Source organism: Monopterus albus, unplaced genomic scaffold, assembly GCF_001952655.1.
Source record: "Monopterus albus unplaced genomic scaffold, M_albus_1.0 scaffold86.1, whole genome shotgun sequence".
Classification (NCBI taxonomy): Eukaryota; Metazoa; Chordata; class Actinopteri; order Synbranchiformes; family Synbranchidae; genus Monopterus; species Monopterus albus.
Window position 1 is genome coordinate 905,379 of NW_018127966.1, and position 17,781 is coordinate 923,159.

The 17,781-nt window shown below is 37.9% G+C and overlaps 1 protein-coding gene across 5 annotated transcripts in view; it reads right to left on the reverse strand.

Moving 5' to 3' along the window:
• The window catches only part of lingo2 (leucine rich repeat and Ig domain containing 2), a 210,684-nt gene that overhangs the window by 151,126 nt on the left and 41,777 nt on the right, over positions 1-17,781 (reverse strand). For all 5 annotated transcript variants that reach the window (XM_020607488.1, XM_020607486.1, XM_020607490.1 and 2 more), the window contains one exon: positions 12,001-12,073. The gene's annotated coding sequence lies outside the window, so the exon portion shown is untranslated. The remainder of the gene's footprint in view (positions 1-12,000; positions 12,074-17,781) is intronic.

Consider the following 17,781-nt stretch of genomic DNA (forward strand, 5'->3'; position numbering starts at 1 on the left):
TACTACTACTACTACTACTTAGTAGGCTTTGCTGCTATGCAGTTAAATTAATGTGGTGGGCTTATTCTTTTCTGAAGTCTAGTTTTAAGAATAGTGGAAGTTACACTTTTTTTCTTCCTCCATTTCTGGCGCCCTTAGTATTTGCCTATACTGCCTATGCCACGGGCCGGCCCTGAGACAGGGGTTAGTGATGATGGAGATCAAGACTGGCTCCGGCCAAAGAGCCATGAGCAGAGCCTAATGGGGTGAAAAGCTTGCTTTGGGACAAAAGTGAATTATGGCCCTCACAATCAATAGTAAGCATGACTGAAAGCCAAGGGAGCTTTGCTCCAGTTCTCATATAATAGGGAGGAAACCCATTGATTCTTGCACTCTACAATGTTTGATTTCAGCTATTGATTTAACTGAACATGGCATTTACCAAAAATAAAAGATCTTGATAGGACATACGAATCATGAACCCGATGAATAAATGTGCAGATCATCTAATTCAGTAAAGAGATAAAAGGCGAAAACCACATTGATTCTCCTTAAAAGAAAACTTTAAATTTAAGATGAGGGTATTGTCCTTTGTAGCAAATAGTCATGTAGGTGGATGAATGCTGTGAAGAAAGATCAAAAGACCTGTTAAAATAATCAAATGTATTATTTCTTAAAATGGTTAATGTGATATACTGTATTTCACACTGCCACAGTTCAAATATATTGTATTTCTTGTAGTATAATTGAAAGCTATTTTTTGAAGAAAAAAAAAACACTGGTGTGGCTCAGTGGTGTCTTTTTAGACAACAATGGAGCACTACAGCACAGAAAAACAAACTAAACCAGGCTCTGGATTCACAGACAATACTATGAGTGTATAAAATTCATTGTTGGTTTTTGAGTCACTTTAAGTGAATCTCAGAAGGAGTAATGCACAAGAGTCTAAACTGATGATATGTAGACTTACATTTACAGTGTAATTGTTATTTTATTTATTAAATCAATTTCATGTAGTGACTTAATTGTCAGTTATTAGGACTCACTGAAGATACATGGAATAAGACAGCAGCCAGGCAGAGAGTGATACGGCAATATTAGCACAGCCTACGTGCATTTATGCTTAATTCATTTGCAGTAGTTTGTAGTGTAATACACAAATGTACTATACATTTTTAGACAACTGATTTTATGACTTTATTTAGCTATCATTATGTATTATCAAATGGATGTCTAATGGAAGTTTAAACGTGGTTGTGTCCTTTGTTTCTGCCAATAAATGAATTGATCCAACTATCACTTAATAAAAATTTAACACATTTGATTAGTTGAGATTTCTGAGCAGTTAAGGAGCCCAGCTTAGTCCATATACAGCACAGATATCTGGAGAAAACCTTTTTCCTCGGATCACTAGTATTTTATCTTCCTTTTTTTTGGTCTTGTGTTCTTCCCACTTTTACTGTACATCTTGGAGACAGTGTTCCACATTTTGCAATATATGATGCTGTCAGATGTGTTATTTTACTTGTTAGCAATTTATTTGGCATCTTGCTCTGCCATTAAGGATTTTAACTCATTATCCAGTCAAGGAGCATAATTATTCCTGGCTGTCCTCTTTCACAGGGCAAGTTTGTCAGCTAAATTGCCCATAATACACATGACTAATGTTACAGCTAGAATGAGGACTTGTTTCTTTAGAAGCCACTACCAACTGAACTTTCCACATATTAATAATTAATTTGGGTGCATGACCTGTGAAAAATAATCTGAATTCCTTTAGTCAACTTTGCAAAGTGTTGTGAATATTCACTCACCCAAACCGATCTTAATGTTAACCTCTAGAGTCCCTGCGTCCTCATATGAGGACCGCACAGCTTGGGTTTCCAAAGCTCAGGACTCTAGAGGTTATAGATACTGCTAGAACAGAGCAGTTAGGACAAACCATAGAAAAATTGTGACAGGCCTCAATGTATCCCCAGGTGTATTTTCAGTCTGTACATTTCATATTAGCTCATGTAAATACTGATGTCCTGCTGTGATATGGTTGCTTCATTCCATTTTTTACTTTTTGCTGAGAATGAAGCCATAGGGGTCCTTGTAATTAGCTGTGTAACAATGGCATTACTACTAGATTTCCCAACACACTGGCTTGATCTCATGTATCTCAGGTTAGCCCACACAAGAGATGATAAAAGCCTTTCTATCTCGCCTGAACGGAACATACTGTTTTAACTCTCTCGGGCACAAAGTTCAAGAAATAACAAATGTAAAGTTTTTCTGCCTTCATTTTCAGAGACATTTATACTTTCAGACAAGAAGAACTTTCATAGGAATGTCTATGGTAATTCAGGCTAACATGGGCACTCAGATGGCCGGGAGGCTGTTAATGCTGACACCATCTCCAAATGAGGCCCCAAATGCATCATTGTAATTGCTGTCCTCATGACATGCTCATTAATGTGCATATTACACCCCTCTCCTCCACCTTTCCCTATCCTGAAGAAGTAAACATCAACAACTTCAGAAGGTGTCAAAGGGTTAGCTCATTAGCTCAAGCATAAATGACAGCAGGCGTAAATGTAGAGATCAGAGAGCTAATGTTTGGAGCTTCACAAATTTTAGGTTGGATAGGTGCATGGATAAAATGTTTACTGCTGAGAATATTTCTTAAATTAATTAATCCATTGCTTTATGCATGGGTCTTTAAATCAAATGGGAGAGCTGGCTTAAAGCCTTTCAACATGTTTTGACACATTTGGCCTGTTCCTTTCCCCCATTTCAGTTTGTGAAATACAGGCTTTCTGCTCTACTTACAACTTGACTGTCATTTCACTTTCCTTTAGCCTCACCCTTGCCTGTATGACATTATTTTATAAAAGCTAAGTAAATAAAGAAGCAGTTGTGTCAGTGTTTTGGGTTTAACAAATCTAAATAATTAAGAGCATGCACATGGATTGTGGACCAGGGAATGTGGCATTAACTTGTAAACTCATCCACAGGTTAAAACTGTCAGAACCTTCATTAATTCAATTGGCAACTTCTCTTCATTCTCAGCCTCCATCTCATGCAGAGTCCAAACTCAGGGCAATTCTCTGCACCTCTGACCTGGAGAAAGTCATCCGTGCCTTAATTTCCTCCCACCTCAACTACTGTAAATCCTTATACTGTATTTTAGAATCATTAGTATTCTTTATCGTGGCTCCAGTTAGTTTTGAATGCATCTGCAAGTTTTAATTAGATCAAAGAAATGGGACCATATCACTCCCATCCTGGTCTCCCTACAGTGGCTCCCTGGTAACTGCAGAATTAATTTTAAGATCCTGTTTGTCTTTAAAGTGCTACATGGTCTGGCTCCCTCATATAGCTGAACCCCTCTTCCCATATCATGATCACAGACCTGAGATCTGGGCTATCAGTTGCCTGAGTAAACTGTAAAATAGAAAGCCCATTGTGGCTGAGGTTGTCTTCACCATAGGCAATTCATCTCTCTTGGTCTAAAAGAAGAAATGAAGGGTGTGATTTCTGCAGGTAATTGCTGATGTTAATCACAGTCATGTTTGAGAGAGGGAAGAACCTCTGCCATTCTTCTAAGTAAGCAAGGCCAACTGCCCCTTAACCAAGAGCTTCACTGAGTAATTACTGCAGTCCAGCTGCCTCACACTCTCCAAGCTTTTTTATTCCACTACTGTACACCTCTTCTGTAATCACCGTCAGTCCATAGTTCGGTAAATCATTATGTTTTTGTGAGATCCTGTCTCTGCCAGATTGTCTTTGCATGCTTATGAATGTAGTTGTTTTGAATGCAACCCAGTAGAAGTGACTGACCAGGTGGCTGCATGTTTGCTCCTTTCTTACTGATTTAACCTAATATTTGTGATTCTGTTAAATTACTATTCAAAAATAATGAATTTACTAAAAAGAGAACATCCAACAGAATATAAAGACATGTTTACCAACCACAGAAGGATGAGCCACTGTGGTTGTGGGATTAATCCAACTTCATATATTAAATTCTTTCACTATTATGTACATGACATACAGTGAATAAAGGAATTCATATATCAACATGGTGCCTAATTCAAATTAACGCCTTTGCTTAATAGACTGCAAGGTTGCAAAAAGAGTCATTATTTGATTAGTTTCAACATATAAAATCAGGCCTATCAAAGATAAGCTTATTGAGTTCAGTTAGTTCCCATTGAGTCAGAGGACATTTTTACTGAACAGTAACACCAGTAAAGGTCTAAAGATGAAATACTACTGAGGAGGAGAAAAATCTGGTATGAATTCACTGCAGCTTTTAAGTAAAATATAAAAGTAACCTACTATGTCTGAATGACAATGTTGTTGCTTTATCAAACTGATGAACCCTGCAATGTTAAGTATCCCATGACTGCAAAGGGCCTTTGACAGAGATCCACCAACAATGTCTGGAGATCATTTCCTCCAATAGGTTAAACCACCAATTTGTACAGAAAAAGTACATTTAAAAATGTGTGAGAACATTAATGCCTATGTTTGATTTGGTTTTATTATTATGTGTAGCTTCAGCTCAGGAACAAAAATACCTTTGGTAAATTATACTGTTTCTTGATTGCTTTTGGAGCTACTGCTGTTGAGATACACCACTTGTCGGTGTCCCAACACCCTGAACGTAATCTATGTAGCATCCACTTCCACTCCTTCCAGGCTCTTGGGAAGCTCACTTAAAGACATCAATACACTGGGAAATGAGACACAGAGCAATGGCTTCAGAGGCTGAGAAGTTAGATGGCTGGCTGAGATGGCCTTACATCTTATTTAAGGTGTTTCTGCTCAGTGCAGTAGAGTTAATTGAGTGAACTGATTTCTCTCTTGTTAAAACATCAAACTGCACAGGCTGTCCAACCAAAAGGCAGTAACTGTGAATAAGCAAGGGAGGTGAACTGCTCTTGTTTAATGAAGTGAATGTTTCTTTTGCAATTGTGGTTAACAATCAAAAAAAAAAAAACTTCTATTACTTGAAAATATCCAGACATGTTAGTCTCCCCAATAGCATCAACTGCAGTGGTTTAACACTATTTTCATTATACAGACAGGGTATATATAATCTTTGAGTTAATTTCTGGCTAACACAATTTTGTGTGGAGAACTGTATTCAATATTCCCAGTATTCACTCAAAATCAGAAGTCAGTCAGCCCTGTTGATAGATTTTCAACAATGTGCTTCAATTAACTCAGACTTACAACATGATCTTTCAACACTTTTCCCTCCCCTAATCACAGCTGAAGGGGATGAGGAGTAGGAGAAGGATTCATTTTTATGTTGAATATTCAGACATTTTCCCTGCGTCTCTTGTGGAACATTGCACTGTCGATCAAATGGCAGCCATTTAGTCCGCGGTGTCAACACCCGTCCTACTGCCTTGGAAACAAAAACGATAAATGTACTGGGAATACAAATCAACTGCCATTAGACAGAGAAGGGACTTGGAGATAGCTGAACACGTCAGTGATAAAAGTATTACAGATTACTCATGACAAATGGCCTACTATTGATCAATTTCCAATTTTAAATCAAATTGATGCAGTATGAAAACAGTGGGATGCAGAGATTGAGCTAGTCTGCCTCAGTCTGATGAATAGATGTTATAGTTTCTTAGATGAGGGATACAGTGCTGTGTTAACAGACATAGAACTGAAATGTGTCTCAGTAGGCGATTTCAGTTCCAACAAAGAATTAATCATCCCTGTGTCCGTTGCTACTTCCTACAATGATTGATGATGTTGTCACAAGGCCCCAGTGATGTCACAATGTGGCTTCACTCTGTTATCACTTGAGCCCAAATTTATGCGTTGCTCGCTATCTACACATTCATGTCTTACCCAATAGGTAGCACAGCTCTGCTACACTTGTCAGCGCCATAGAGAAACACGGCAGAACTGACAACGGCAAGGATATGCAGCTCTAACATCAGAGAAAAATCAGCCATACATTTCACAGTGTCAGGTTGAAGAGATCGACAATCACTTCTCTTGCTCATTTACTCTTAAAATACTGCTGAGAACAATAAGTCACTGGCTCCACCTTGCTCTCAGCAAGCTACACTTTCATGTGTTAAATCCGTGTTGATAAACACTGTTATCAGGTGGCAGATGATACTCAAAGCAAGTGATAAACAGATCAACCCAAAGCACAAAGGTAAATATTCGCTTTTACTGACTTTTTAAAAGGCCAGTATGTTAACAAGGATATTTATAAGCTTAACATTTTCTAACATCTTGGTTTACTGGTCTGCCTCACTGTGACACACACGCACACGCAGCCTCCCTCTCTCATGCCACTATCCTCTTTGTCTGCTGTTTACTGCTAGGTGGCAATGTAAAGTCTAGTCTAAAGCTTTCTTGTTATTCTGCATATCATCAATACATCCTTTCATGCTCTGCCACCTTCTCACCCCATGGCGCGACACTGCTAACTGTCAGTTCTCCAGAAGAGCCTCTGATGTGGCAACTTATGCTCTAGAGCTGCTGCTAGGCTCCTGAAGGGACTGAGGGTGGAAAGTGATGTTGATGTGTTGAGAGAGAGAGAGAGAGAGAGAGAGAGAGAGAGAGAGAGCGTGACTAATGCAACACACAGTTTTGCATGTGCAGGTGGTGTCAAACAGATTTGATGTCATTCTACAGAATGTGCACATTGCAAAACAGTAATATCTAATCCTGACTTCTTTTGACTTTTTGACAAAAACTGAACTGTAAAGTTCCTATATAATATTTTCTGATATTATCTTTACCGCAGTGCAGATATAGTAAATCCACTTTGATTAAAAAAACAACAACAACTTGTTTTTCTTGACAGGATTACAACCCCAGACTGGCATGTCTGTGTCTTACTGCTACCTTTTTGCTTTTGCCCAGGGCTTCATTAAACCTTACTCAAAGAAAAATGTAAGATCTCCATCTTTCACTGAAGGTGTTAAGGCATGTCTGCCAATCCCGAGACAGAAAAACAAGTTGCATCATGTATCATGGAATAATGGGGATGATAAAATGCAGCGGGAAATGTAAAACAAGTTCTCAGGCGGGGACAGGCTATGCACACTATAGGGTCTTTGATCATTTTGCAATGTAAATCACACGTGACACATTTAAAAACTATTGTACCATAAGTTTGGATACCCTAACCTCCTCTTGCAAAAGGTACTTAGACTAGACCTAATCAGGCATACCATGCCAAAACATTACCTAATCTTGATGAAAAAGGGCAGATAACTTATGTAGTTCATCTAAAATATGCCACTTTAGCCAGTCATCATTTACCTTTAGAGGGTGACTGAATATTAATATCATGGTGCCTTCTCTTTGCTTTAACATGAGATATTGTGATTGATTTTGTGAGGGGAAGCAGAATTCCCCTCACAACAAAGTCTAACTTAGCTGTCAGAAATCTGAGTGCTTTATTGCAGTAAAGCTGTGGGCAGGCAACAAGTGATTCCCTTTTGATACGTTGTCTACACACATACCCAAGTGTAGTAGTTGTGCTTCTGCAGCACAGCAAATCCCTTCAAAGTAAAACATCACATAAGCTACAAACAAGTTAGTTAGGCTGTGCAGTGTTAATCAGTCAGACTGTATGCTAAGAAACTAAATGGTTTTCAAAAGCAACTAACTGCAATGGAGAAGGGTAAATGCATTAATATGGTTATACCTGAAATTGTTAGTATTGTTATTTATATGGATCAGTACGCATTTCTTAAATCAACAGAACCTGAACTGAGCTAATCATCAGCATTCTTTGTTACAAATTATCACACATAAATTGTGATGATTAGTGGTAATCCTCTATGAAAGAATATAGCTCTTTAGGAATTAAAAGTTTATAAAAGAAACCAGGAAGGGAAATTACACATCCCAAGGCAATTTCTCTTTTAGAAAAAGAAGCAAATCAACCATGAAATGACTGTATGATGACCAGTGAAGTCTGATGATGCTAAAGGTTGACTAGGGAAATTGGGAGCCAATCACCAGCAACCTTTAAGGCCGCACCTTTTTTGTCTTTTATCCCTACAGCTGAGAACATATGAACATGAGGAAAACTGATTTTTTTTTTTAATGTTTGATAACAGCACAACACTGCAGTCATCCCACTGTGCCTTCTAATGAACTGACCTGCTAAGGTGGACCATATGTTTGTGAAATGTTAACATAAAGTCCTACTTTATGGTATTATACTTTGTTAGTTATCCTAATAAACTGGACATTACAACCTTTTTGCAAAACTTGCAATGCAAGGCCAGTTACATTAAATTTCTTAAGAAAGATGACAAGTTGCTTCTCATATCTGAAAAATGTTTAGATTCTACTTTTGCATACGTTAAATTTCTGTGCACACTGGACAGAACCCAGTGGTTTTCTAAGCCTTAGTAACAATCTCAAGAGCTGCTAGAGATCACTAATGTATTCTAATCTCCTATGATGAATCATTATGCATTTTAGCAGTCAGAAAGGAGAATCTTCTCTTTCCTAACACCCAGATTTAGGTTTAAGCCGCCCATGACACATTAAATTAAGGAGGCAACAAAAGCACCAAAACGCATGTTATAAGATGTGAAGAACGGTGTGAAGGTGTTAAGAAGCTAATCATTAGATTTCTGATTCATATTATAGTGGGAGGCTTGAGGTGTTGCTGATAATGATGTGTAAGGATAGGAAGCAACGGTGAGTTTAGGGTAAATGTGTACATATGGATAAAAGCATAAAAGCAGATGGGCAGGTAAAAGGTAATATTAGGTGAAACAGAAATTAGCAGAATGACCAGAGGGAGCATGAAAGTCTCCCTGAGACTGCTGCCAATTGGGCTAGACATGTTCAGTATTCTTTACTGAGACTTGCAGTAGTATTTGTGACAAAGTCATGGCACACAGAAAAACAGTCAAGATGTGTATTTTTAGCCACTTGATGAATGTTAAGTCCATCTGTCAGGTGGCCAAACTGACTGGTCATTTAGTTCCTGAAAAATAGCTGCTAGGTGCTAAAAGTAGTGAGAGTGCTGAGACTTAATGATACACTTTATGTGTGGACCCCAGGGCCAAAACAATGAGCTAAAATTTTCTAAAAGATGAGCTGAAGACTAACGTGTTGCTTTACATTGGCAGCAAAGCAACAAAACAGAGTGTTTATAGGAAAATGTTTGAATAATACATTAGACGACAACTGAGGGCTGGCTCTTTTTGTCTTGTTTCTTAGTATTAATTTACATTTTGTCACAGCGTCTCACTGTCTTGTATACAGGTTGTTTTTCATCAGTGCAGAATGCTCTATATCGTACATTATGTTCTCCATATTTTTACTGCATTTTTTTTCCAACCATGTGTAAAACTTCCTACTTCCTACTTCGAACTCAGTATGTTTCCCAAACACAATGCAGGTGTTCTGCATGGGGAATCTGTAAAGTAGGATTAACAATTAAGAAAAGTACCTTTAATCTCAGGGCTTCGGGTTGACAGCTTTGAAGTCAGGTTAATATAAATTCAGGGTTTATCCAGGTGCAATTTCCATAGAAATAACAAAACCTAAAGAAATGTCCTTCACATTTAAAGTCACACTTCTGTATGGGAAAAAAAAACATTTTTGTCTCCAGGTTCTTCAGCACAGAATCACACAGTGTTTACAAGATGATATACAGCAGAGAAGAAAAGAGGGGAAAGGTACCAGGGATGTTGTGATTACATGGTCAGTGTCTTAGACCACCAGTTAATAACTATCATAACCTATAACTGCTAAAGAGCTTTTTTTTTTGCATTGAGGCAACAACAAGTAAGAAAAATTAGCAGAGTTATCACAATTGGAAAACAAAGACTTTCACACTGCTTCCATTCACCACTGGATCACCTTTACTGTTGAAAAAATAACAAACCTTCTATCTAATCAACAAAGTAAACCTCAGGTTCAGGTGGCAGTCCCTCAGTGGAAAGATGGGTCTTCATAGCCCTAGCGATTCACTTCACATTCAGCAATTCCATTAGGAAAAATCCAAGGTAGAAAGGCCAACATTTGAAACTCCAGTGCTGGGGTTTATAATGCATCTTGGCACCTTAAAGTGAAGCCACCTTAGCCTCAAGTAATATTTTAATGGAATCCTCAAACACTGAAGGTCTGTATAAATCATCAAATGAAACCATCTGTTTATGGACAAAGTCCAAAGCATTTTACTGTTATTCTTTTTCCCCACTTTGGCACCAAAACAAATAACAATAAAATCCCAAGAACCAGTTTATGTACGTATTTATTTATTTTTGCTGTTGAGCTGACATTGGGCAAGAGGGAAGGTTCACCCTGGACGGGTTGCCAGTCTATCACAGGGCTGACACTTAGAGACAGACAACCACACACACCCACACACACACTCCTAGGGACAATTTAGAGTCACCAGTCAACCTAAGCCGCATGCCTTTGGACTGTGGGATGAAGCTGGTGTAACACAGATGGAACCCACACAGGGGGGAACATGAAACTCTGCACAGAAAGGCCCCGGGTTGGGCTGGCCTGGAACCTTCTTGCTGTGAGGTGACAGTGCTAATCATTGCATCACCATGCCGCGCTGAGGTGTATCTCCTTAAACATATTTCACTGATCATGACCCCTCCCTCTTTTTGACCTTGGACATGGTCAGGTTAGATTAGTCAAAGATAGTAGCAACAGCACAAATAATATTTTAAATGTGATTTGCCTTTAATGATGGAAGAGAAATGAATCTTTGCACATCCTCTCTGTGTTCCACACTCAGCATTTCATATGTCTTCCAACACTCACAAACTATCTGAAAAGCCACGGTTAGTCATCACAGTACCAGTAACTGGAGGTTAGTAACAGCAATGTCTGCTTCTGTTTCGTCACTCTCTTCAAAGGTATCAGGTTTTTACTAGATCCTCATATCCTTAATACAAACACTATCAATGTGCATATCATGTACAGTATACTGTAAAAATAAAGGGGTGGGGGGTGATAATTAAGAGATTTTGCAGTAAATGGCAACATCATGCTTGGCTGGGTTCCATTTCAGTGTGCCACATCCTCTCCTTTAACCTCGCCGATACGATTTGGACTGCTGAATGTTGGCAGGGAACTAGGAGCTGCTCTTATCAGTTCAAGCACAATGGCAGGGATTGATGCAAGAGTACAGCTTTAATGATTCTGGATTTATGCCCCTGGGCTGTAACCACCTTGACCAAACCTTGAATACCCATGTGCAGCCCTAAGGCCCAAGAGTTGGTTCTGCCATTTTGAGACCACTTATAAATAAATAAATGACAAAGTTCTTGCATCACTGTGTGCAACACTATAATGCAATACTGATCAAATTTGCCACAAAAAAATTGACTGAGGCAATGTTATGCCTATGTTAGAAGCACATTTACTAGTATGGTTATGCAGCAATAATGCCACAAACCTTTGTTGAATGTTATAAGACAGAACTACTACAACCACCCTATCTGCTGAGTTATTAACAGAGATGTCAAAAGCCATGTAATTTTTTTAATCTGCTTTGACTGTCAGCAGATTCAAGAAAGCTGTGACAGTGAAAAGAACATTGTGTTCTGCTGGCCTATTTAAAAATCCACCCACGGATTCACCTGTGGGTGCATTTGTATATAACTACCATCTTCAGGATCGAATCTGATATAGTGCAATGATGCCAGAAGCTATTTCAAACATGTCACAGTTCCAATAGTGTCGATATAGCCTCTCTTCTTCACAAAATCTGGACTGTATATAATCAAAGAATGGAAATGCAAAAAGAGCCACACTGTCATATCGGTTTCCTCATCCATTTCCCTAAATGAAAGGGATTCTTATTTTCAGAACAGCTGGTCATTTTAAACCGGTACTGACTGAAAATCCTTGACCTGTGTTTATTTATGGAATATTCATAGCCAACATGTGGTTACGAAAATCTATAACCAGTCATGCATGGAGCCCTGCTGCTTCCCCCCCAAGGAATACATGTATTCATGCTAACAGAGACACAAAAGATTAACTTACCACACTGGAACAGAGGCAACAAACATGTCTGCTTTCTACCAGGAGAGCGGGTAGGTGCCTACACAGATTTAGTCTGAAACATAAAAAGAAAATGCATCAGTAAAGACACTCGATATGAATGACTTGTGTTATTCCACTTGACAGGCACATCAGCAACAACTGGAATGTCAGTATGCAGAGACCTTGTCATCTACCCATTGTTGTCACAGAGCGTCAGTGCGATGTCAAAACCCTAAAATCTAAATCCTAGACTTTATGTAACTCCCATCTATGATTCCCACATATTAAAGGACAAAGAACATTAATTCAGTGCAGTAAGCTTGTACATTTCATTTCAAATCTTTTTTTGATTTATGAATCACTGCACTGCTCAATAAAAGCTTTTAAAATGCCACAATATTCTTTATCTTCGAACATATTTCTTTCCAGATCTCAAATGTATTGTAGCTCCAATTTGCACCAAAAAAATTTGGCATATTCCTAATATGGAGTAGTCTAGTCCTGTAAAAGCCTCCAAATCATTTACGAACCTACCAACCCCAAAATCTCCCGATCTGTGATTGGTATAGTCATTGATATCAGCAAATCATAATGCCCTTCAGCTGCTGCCAGAGAGACCATGATATAAAACTGCATACAGTGCACATTAGTAATGTATTTTATCCATGCCTAGCCCCATCTGATGTTATGTCATCATTCCACTTCATGAAAGAAGTGTCTCATTGATATTTTCTACACATTTAGTGTACACATGCATATACACTGTCAGTTGTTTTGCAAACAACACTAAAGCTACTTGTCATTACAGGTGAACTGCTTTACCCGTAGTTTCCCCGATAAGTATGCTAGCAGTAGCACCGGCTGGCACTACTGCTGTCAACCAGAAGCACTTTAACCACTAGAAATATGCCTCTGGCCTCTGAGTAGCAACATTCTAAACACCCTAATGTCATTTTTTATGCTAAAACAATGTCTGCTCACTGTGGAATGTTTAGGTTCTATTTGGAAAAACCTTTTTTCTTTTTTTTTTTTATAAATCTAACAATGATACAGCTATTGGTTTGTGTTCTCATTTCTAAATGCTTAACATTTAACTTCTAAACTCTTAGATTTTTTTATTATATTTTATGAGATTTAGTTTTAAGTAAGGAGAAAAATAACAAGTACAGAGAAACCTCAATCTGCCATTCACTGCATCTCCACCTTCCTGACAGCAATGTCTTGAAATAATGAGATCTCTGACCTGAGAGGTATGAGCCAGCAGAAAAAGCCACAACAGTCTTACACTCTAAAAATCTAACCACCATGCTGTCCGTTTTAATGACAGCCTTGTATCAAATTATTGCGGGATCTGCTGGATTATTCTGGCAATTTTCACAAAGGGAAAATAATGGCACTATCCTGGGAAAGGTTATGTGATGAGAGGGGGGTAAGAGGATGAGAAAGAGACAGAAGATAGAGGGATGACACAGCACCAGCATGAAATCTTGAGTGTGCCAAGGTCAGCAGAACTCACACTATGAATGTAACACTGCCAAACTCACAGCCAGAGAAACACAAACGTGCAAACACTCACACACAGACACACACAGATATTACAGCACACTGTCCATATTAGCTCTTCCCTGAAAACAACCTGCTGAGAACAGCTAAATTACCACTGGGCTCACACCTGCCTGTACTGTTTGTGCCTACACCTACGTATGCTCTCTAGTGCTTTTTGTTTGTCTGATTGCATTGGTCGCTGGTCATTTTGAGTTCTTCCCTTCGCCTTTTGCTCTAGCTGCCTTGAGACAGGGTCTGTCCTCTTGTTGTGAACACCAGGATATTTATGTCAGTGCAAGCTGTCGTGTCATGGGGGCTGCTAGTTCATCTGAACGGCCAATTTTTTGATTAGTTTAATACACTTCTCCTGGCAGATCTGTTTGGGTCATACTGTATATGAACTATGTGGTTGGCTTGTTTGTTTCACCCAGAACATCAGCAAACATCAGTGTTACTGACTTTAACAATATTATATTTTGGCTATTTTGAACAAATGCACTTAATAAGAGCTCTCACCATTTCACACATACAGGTTTTAAATTAACATCACTGACTATAAAAGAGACTAAATAAAACACAGATCACCAAAAATGTTTTATCTCCTATATGCATACATAAATCCTTGACTGAACACAGAAGTTGGATTAATGCTTAACCCAAAGTACTGCTACACTGGCACGTTTCCATTTCTTTTGGCAACCAAACACATTGGCATCATTTAGCTAAAATCACACCTTCCACTGCGCATCAAAGGACATTACATTCTATTCCTCCCACTTGCAACTGCCACTTAATTTCTTAATAATGCGTTACTGATCAAAGGGTAAACGATTTATGTTGTGCTTGCTGAATTTACTAGGTATGTTACACATATTTCTGATGCATTACATCTTACAGTGAAATGGAATTCAGGACAGCTGCAACACACAGTGTACTCAAAAGTAATTTGACAGAGTATTGCATTGTGTTGAATTGAACGTGTTGCTTTTATTGAGCCCATGTGATCAACTGCACTTAAAAAAATAATCCAGGTTTCTGAATCTACTTAGTGACAAATAAGGTATGACACTATTAAAGAAGATTTTATTTGTTTTATATATTTGATTTACTAGGGCTTCTTTTTTGCATGTGCAGTATTTTGATTTTGATTTAGTGGCTAAATCAGAGTTATTTTGAGCAGCAAGAAAATCTCTTCATATATCAGAAGCTAGTTTTTGTAAAAGGTGTAATTTTAGTTTGAGTCTTGATTTAGTCATGAACAAAAAACTGTGATGAAAAGTTTGCATTAAGAAAACCGACGCTGTTGGACTTGACTTTTGCCTGGATTACAGAAGAAAGAAAGGAAAGAAATTTTTGTACATTTGATGATGTTGTTGCACACTGTACACTCATGCATACCTCAGGGACAAAAACAGAGCTGGTAGGATTTCAAACAAAACCTCCCAAAACTGATGGACCACACATATACAAAAGTTTTTTTTATCAAAATACACAGTATACATATACAGTGCACTGTATATACAGTACAAGCTATTTTAGGATCCTACGCCATAGAAGCATTGTGCAGTGAAATGTCTTCTCACTTTACTTTTGACTACATCTTGTTATACTGCTGGGGTTTGGAGCTAACATATCAAGTGCTATCATCCTTCCCTCTAATAGGACTGCTGTGACCTGACCTCATGTTCCATTTTCAGTGATGCCATTTTGGATCCGCTTCATTATTATGTCGTAAACACAAGATGCACATATTGTACACTGCATTCATCCCATACAAACTATACTCCAAAAAGGTTATTTATTGTTTCAATATAATCCATTAAAGACTCATCCTCTAGTCATTTTATAAAATTTCAGTGAGAGTGAAAAACAGTGTTCTTGTTTGGCAGCATGTTGAGCTAGTTATCAGTCTTAAAACATTCATGCTTATTCAACATGCACTGTGCAGACAGGGAGAATAGGGGAAACATTTCAACATTACAAAGCATCACGCTATAAACAGAGTGCCTTTTATAATCATTTCAAAGGCCTCCCTTAAGTACCAAAGTGCTTTTTTTGTTTGCACCAATATGGATAGGGAGTTCTGCACAACATTCAGATTTTGTCACAGCAATTTAATCAGTGTTTCCTTTCCTACTCCTGGTCAAAAGATATTAGAACTATTATAAAGTATATATAAATTTATATTTCCTGCCTGTTAATTGCATTCTTCATCACAATTTCTCGGGAGTTCCCTGAAGGCAACAGACACTAAATAATTGATGGACCTGAAAGCTGTTTGGCTCTGAGAGGGAGTGCCTGCAACTCTCTCGGGAAACAAAAAGCAGCGGCAACTTTGAAACCAGCGGAAGCGGGCAGGCCCCTGTTAGAATTAGCACTGTGTTCCATCGTGCCAAATATTTGGTGCTGAGACAATGCCATGGTTTCATTACAATGCCTGAGCCTCACAGGCAGAAACATCAAAGGTATCCTTTGTCTCAGCCTCAGTTTACCAAGGCATTGAAGAGATGGAGACAGAGTTAAGACTAATTTCAAAGAGAACTACTGACAGTTTTATTATGAACATGTAAGAAGAAGACATAATGAAACACTACAGTGAGCACCTTGAGGTAGAAAAACTCTCTGTAGATGTCCAATCTAAAATGGAAAGCATGTTTTGTGTTGCTCTTCTTAAATAATTAACTTATGAACAACTCTTTTATAAAGCTACAAACAAGAGAACCCAAACCTGCTGTACCAAAACCACCAATTCAAAATCTACAAAGCTCTGACTTGTGTTGCAAACCGTGGCAACTTCTTCATGTTCAGGTATCTAGATTCAAATGCCCCAAGATCAGACAGATAACTATGAATTTTATATACTGTAGTTGAAGTTCACACAGAAAAACAGTATGCAATCATAGGTGGCCCTGTAATTTCTAAAGGACTTACATGGAATCACAGTTATTTTCAATTTGTTTAAATGGCATGCCAACCCTGAATGAGATACAGCAAAAGATGCTCAATAAAATATCTGGAGCAGACTTATAAACAGTGTCACAATTCCCAGTGGGACCTTTACAGCATACTTTTAGGAGCCTCCAAATCTCAAGAATCAGTATGTAGGCCACAGTAGAAAGGTTTTAGAACACAAAGAGAACACACGATTCAGCCAGAAGTTTTAAATGCCACAACAGAGACATAGTGTTGGACACTGCTGAAGGAAAATGATTGTATCCAGTCAAACCTATCTCGTATAAATCCAACACAGAGTGATTGGAAGATATTCCACTCAAGTCTGGATCAGTATTTCACTGAAGGAAAGAGGGAGTATAACTAAACTCTTTAACACTGATTAATGTGTAATAGAAAAAAAAATGGTGCTGTTTACATAACTCCCTATACTGTATATCACATAGTTCTAGCAAGTTCCCAGTATGAAACAAGTGGCATCATAGTTATTTATCTCCACAGCTACATGTAATCCATAAAGAATATAAGAACAAATTAATTTGTCCTGACAAAAAGGCAGTAAAAATTTAAGCGTACCCACCTATTAAAAGGAAGTCAGTTGGGGAGCAAATAGAGAACAATAATAACTTATAGCAAAAAAGATAAAACACTAAAGGGTTCATTCTATTTTGGTGGATTACAACTGAAAGTAAAAGTGATAACAATACTACTGCTATGACTTGCAAATATTATTTGAAGAATTCCAGTGGTTGTATTCAGGATTCTTCTTATATACTGATGTGATGCCAACTGAGGCAAGAAGTGTAGAATAGTGTAATATTTGCATTTAAAATCTATTTCTAAGAGTCCATGAATTGGATGCACAACAGAAAACGATCAGTCTATATATTATCCAAGTTAATGTCTCACAAGATGCTGCTTTGAAATGGCAATACTGACATTGCAATATTAATATACAACAAATTTGCATAGCCATCAGAGCATAAAGTCTAATCAAAATTGCCATATACTGACAAACATGTTGTAAATAATTGCATTTCCCATAAGCTTTTGTGAAGATTTTTCATGTTAATGACATTTCTTAGACTTTATCTCAAACTATAATGAAAACTATAATGTCCCCAAGAAATGCATCACAAAGTGGAAATGCAATTCATTCCCAAACAGTATTTCCATCAGATATATCTGAATTATTTCAGTCAATTTTGTATGCAAACAAGTCAGTAAGACTATAATATTGTTGTATTAATATTGTAGCATATTGTATATTTTTAGTTTACTTCT